Below are 6,000 nucleotides of genomic sequence, written 5' to 3'. Positions count from 1 at the left end.
TGGTCTGAATTATAATTTATGTGTACCTTTGGTTAACATTTTTCTTCTTTCATTCTGTAATCGATTTTTGGGTTTTGAATGTCTTATTTTATTTGTCGTTCTTTTCATTTCTAAAATCTATAAAGTATTCATTTGATCTCATTACTGTTCGTTTTGCGACATCTCATGCGTGCCTAATGTATATTATCGTATTAAGAAACCGCAAATTTTAGAGGTCTTAAAATTTATTTTCAAATTGCTAAAATTAAAAAAAAAACAAAAAAAAACAATTACAAGTCTTAGTGTGAAAAGTTAACATGGGGTACATGTGTCTACCATTTTACAATAATTTTTTAATCATATACACATGGAAAAAAGAATTGTAACATCAAATTGAAATTAAAATTAAAAGAAATACTTTTTATTTTTTTGTGATATAATTTGTTGAAATAGAACTAGTTAAACATTATTTAAATGTCACCTGAGTTTAATTAATAAATATCGACTCGATAAGCTCTTATCTGCACATGCAGCTACTGTACTCGTAAACAATAAAACATATGTTTTTATCCTCATTGTTTTCAACACTTTTAATAACAAAGTTTATAAAGTTTTGTGATTGGCACCTTATAATTGGTCATCCACAACTCATAACTGCAGCAAGATGGCAGATAATCAGCATGAGTGAAGCAGGTATGTCGCTTTGACAATTGTTGGTCATCACCATTCCACTATAAGTCGTTTTGAGAATACAAATCAGGCAACAAACGATGTCAAAGACCTTCCGAGATCAAGAAGACCCCCTATAACATCTGCTAGGGAAAATCAAGCATATGAAGGTTGGTCAGAAGGAAACCCATTGCAAACAATACAATCCTATAAAGAGGGTGATAACCATACCGGAGCCTTTAAACAAGAACTATTCGAGATCGGCTCATCGCTACTGGTTATCGTGCGATAAGACCATTTCGGGGACCTTTGCCTACGAACAGACACACATTTGCCCGTTTCAAATATAGTGCAGAGCTCGCCAAAGTTGGAAATTAGCATCGTAGAGGAAGATCTATTGTTCCAATGGAATTCGGTTTTTCTTCCTTGGCCCGATCGTAGCCCGAATTTGAACCATATCGAGCATATTTTGGACACTATTGGGCGTAAAGTGCAAGAAAGGACACCCCAGTTCAAACACGTCAAGAAATAAACAATACCCTTCGTTAGGAATGGTTGCTGCTACCTTAGCAACAAATTAGTCGACTCATGGCAGGAATCAGAAGACGTTAAGATGCGGTCATCCGTTTGAATGGAGGCTGCGCACAAAGTACTAATTCTTTGGCGTATAACGATCAACCATGATGTGAACAATCATCTAAATATGTATTTTGAAATGTCTGACATTGTAAAGTTCGACTACAGTAAAAGTTGTATTGTACAAAAAACACTTCATTTTGTTATACAAGTTTTGGTTAGATAAAACCTTTTTCTATACATTTGTTGTTCGTTTTAATGCCAATGTTATCATTAACTACGTTTCAATATTATTTTACAAATATTTTATCATATTCCATCCAAAATGAGAGGCTGATTTTTCAAGTTTTAAAAATCAAGCTGTTGCAAAACTTTTTTCCATGTATAGTTTGTTACAAGGTCCTAACATCAAATTGTGTCTATAGATAAAGCCCACTAGGGGAGACAGAACACTTGATCTCATTCTCACCAACATACCAAGCATAGTCAACAAAGTGGAGACTATGCCTCCTATCGGAAATGCAGACCATGATATCGTCTATGCAGAATGTGCACTATCTCTAAAACGCAACAAGACAATGCCAAGAAAAACCTACCAGTACAGAAAAGCAAACTGGGAAAACATCAAACAAGATGTGAACAAACTCACACAAGAAATCAAAGGTCATTATCATAGTTCATCTACTGATGATCTATGGAATACATTTACAGAAAGGCTACTTCAATCAGTCAAGAAAAACATCCCCCAGAAGACAATCACAAACAAGAAAAAACTACCCTGGGTTAATAAAACATTAAAAATCATGATAAACAAAGTTAAAAGACTACATAAAAAGAGCAGAAACAGTCCAGATCAAATGAAAAAATACAAATACCTGAAAAGAACATTACAAAAAGAAATGCGTAATGCCTACTGGAATTACATCGAAAAAATGATATTTGACCTACCAGTAGACGAACCAGATGACAACATCAGAAAAAAACAACCAAAGAACTTGTTTACATACATAAAACGTATGAAAAATGACAATACAGGCATTGCTGCTCTTAGAAAAGATGGTAAACTTACTGACAATACATCTGACAAAACTAACATCCTAAATAGTCAGTTTCAAAAAGCATTTTCCGAAGAAACAACAAGTGAACCTATTCCGGATAAAGGGAAATCAAACTATCCAAAAATGAATAAGATCGCCATCTCTAAGAAGGGTGTAATAAAATTACTGGACAAGATAAATCCTAACAAAGCATCTGGTCCAGATCAAATTTGCGGAACAGTACTTAAAGAACTTAGTAGTGACATTTGAACTGCAATCACCTACATCTTCCAAAAATCACTCGACACAGGAAAAATCCCAAAAGATTGGAAACATGCAAACGTCTGTCCTGTTTTTAAAAAAGGTGATAAACACAACGCAATAAACTATAGACCCATATCTCTCACATGCATACTTTGTAAGATCATGGAACACATCATAGCCAGTAGTATGATGAACCACTTAGAAAATAACAAAATCTTGTACGACCTTCAACACGGATTTCGAGCATCTAGATCATGTGAAACCCAACTAGTATCATTCATCCAAGAACTAGCCAAAAATAACAACAGTAACATCCAAAATGACATAGTTGTGATGGACTTTGCCAAAGCCTTTGACAAAGTTCCTCACAAAAGACTTCTCTACAAACTGAAACATTATGGCATTGATCACCACACTCTACAATGGATAGAAGATTTTCTCACATCCCGTACACAAACGGTCATTATTGATGGTGTTCAGTCGGACAAAATTAACGTAACATCTGGTGTTCCCCAAGGTACAGTCTTGGGTCCGATCCTGTTCCTTGTATATATTAATGACGTCAATGAATACATGAAACACAGTACCCTCAGATTATTTGCAGATGATAGTATAATTTATAAGAAAATTCGAAACAAAGAAGACACACAAAAACTGCAAGAAGACCTCACATCAGCAGCAAAATGGGAGAAGGACTGGCTCATGTCATTCCATCCAGACAAGTGTTCAGTCCTTCAGATAACAACCAAGAAAAACCCAATAAAATTTGACTATACTCTCCACCAACACAATGCAACATGTATTACAAAAAGAAACATCCAAAAAATATTTGGGAATAACTATACAAACTGACCTAAAATGGAACAAACATGTAAACAATATTACAGCTGCAGCCACACAAAAGCTGAACTTTATCAAAAGAAATTTAAAAGTTAATTCTAAAACAGTCATGGAAAAAGCATACATTGCACTAGTAAGACCAAAGCTAGAATACAACAGCTGCGTCTGGGACTCACATACCAACTCACAAACACATCAACTTGAGATGGTCCAGCGCAGAGCAGCAAGGTACACTTGCAACAGATACCATAACACAAGCTCAGTCACTGAAATGCTGCAAACATTAAATTGGGCAACACTTGAGAAAAGGCGAATTAGAACCCGCATCATTTTCTTCTACAAAATTATACATCATCTTGTAGCCATATACCCGACAGACCTACTTACACAATCTGATACAAGAACACGTCAACATTCACATATTTATTCTTTCAGACCAATACAAACCACTAAAGACTCATACAAGTACTCATTCTACCCCAGAACAATATTACAATGGAACCTTCTCCCAGTAGCTGCAGTTCAATGTACTACTCTTGAAAGCTTCCGAGAACAAATTCCAATATCTGTTCTCAATAAATATCTAAAAATTTAAATAAATCCTACAATGTATATAGTTTTAACCAAAATGTATAGTACAAAAACAGAAGAAAAAGAAATTACGTTGAATTTTTATTTTTATTTTTTTGTATATTATTCACTGTAAATAAAAATTAGATCCCACGCAAGCGCGGCATAGTAAAATCAGTGCCCGGCACGTTATCATCAGTATGTTGATGGAGTGCTGAATTAAAGTTAAGTAAAGAAGAAGAAGAAGATGTAGTATGATTGGCAATGAAACAACTAACCACCAAAAGTGGATGTACGAGAAGACGGGCTCCAGCTAGCCCCTAAACAAAAAAAGGTATTAGTTTAGTGAATATGAACGTCACACTTTGCTCAGTAACATATAAACTAACATTTGTAGAAAAGCACAAAGAACAGAGGCTCCTGACTTGGGCCAGCCGCAAAATTGCGTATTCCTCCTCCTTTTTATATAAACAATGTAGACTAAACAAACATACGACAATACACACAAAAACAACTCAGATCAAAAGTAGTCAAATATTTATAAAGTTGAATTCTTTGTTTCGTCATGCCATCTAACAAATTGGACCTTCTTATCAAAGTTAATGTATTACAAATACGTAATAAATAGATTAGTATAAGAGACGAGGAGTTGTTTATTCTGAAGATAATAATATTTTAGAAATGAAATTTGAAATGCAATATTTAGACTTTACTACTATTTACAAATATAAATTATATGCATGCCAATATTAAACAAGAGTGCACGCGCTGAAATGTCTCGCCTTCTTTATTACTTTTCATTGATATTATGTTGATAGTCCTAAATATAGAGCTCTATTACAACTGTCACATTAACTTAACGTTAACCAAAAAAACTTGAAATTGAGCAATGAACTATGCAAATGAGGTCAAGGCCAGATGAACCATGCCAGGCATACATGTACATCTAATAATTCTTCCATACAACAAATATAATTGACTTGTTGCTTATCTTTTAAGAAAAAAAGACCTAAACACAAAAACTTAACACTGACCGATGAACTGTAAAAACTAGGTCAAGGTCAAGTAAAACCTGCGCAACTGACATATAAATCATAACATATTTCCATACACCATAAAAAGTTAACCTATTGCATATAACATTAGAAAAAAGACTAGAACTCCCAAAATTAACTTTACCACTGAACCATGAAAATGAGGTCAAGGTCAGATGACACCGGACAGCTAGACATGTACACCTTACAATCATTCTATACAATAAATGTAGTACACCCATCGCATACAGTATAATGAAAATAGACCAAAACACAAAAACTTAACTATAACCCCTGAACCATTAAAATGAGGTCAAGGTCAGATGACACCTGCCAGCTAGCTATACCTTACAACCATTCCATACACTAAATATAGTAGACCTATTTCATATAGTATTAGAAAAAAGGATCAAACAAAAAAAAACATACTTATAACCACTGAACCATGAAAATGAGGCAAAGTTCAGATGACACCCGTCAGTTGGACACGTTCACCTAACAATCGTTCTATACACCGAATATACATATACTACTTGTATTGCTTATACTATCTGAGATATAGACTTGACCACCAAAACTTAACCTTGTTCACTGATCCATGAAATAAGGTCAAGCTCAAGTGAAAACTCTCTGACGATCGAGTATGAGAACCTTGTAAGGTACGCACAGACCAAATATCCTAGTTATCCTATTACTTATAATAAGAGAGAATTAAAAGTAATCACTGAACCATGTAATTCAGGTCAAGGACATTGGACATGTGACTGAGGGAAACTTCGTAACATGAGGCGTCAATATACAAAGTATGAATCATCCAGGTCTGCAACCTTCCAAAATATAAAGCTTTTAAGAACTAAGCTAACGCCGCCTCCGCCGGGTCACTTTCCGTATGTCGAGCTTTCTGCGACAAAAATCGCAGGCTCGACAAAAAATACGTTATGAACATATAAAAACATGAAATGTCCAGGGGGGTCTCACCCTCATTTAAGCGGTCTCAGGTAGGTTTTCACTATATATTTTGAATATCCAAC

This window comes from Mytilus galloprovincialis, chromosome 7 (assembly GCF_965363235.1).
Source record: "Mytilus galloprovincialis chromosome 7, xbMytGall1.hap1.1, whole genome shotgun sequence".
Lineage (NCBI taxonomy): Eukaryota > Metazoa > Mollusca > Bivalvia > Mytilida > Mytilidae > Mytilus > Mytilus galloprovincialis.
The sequence above is the reverse complement of the archived record's forward strand: the minus strand, read 5'-3'. Positions refer to the sequence as shown.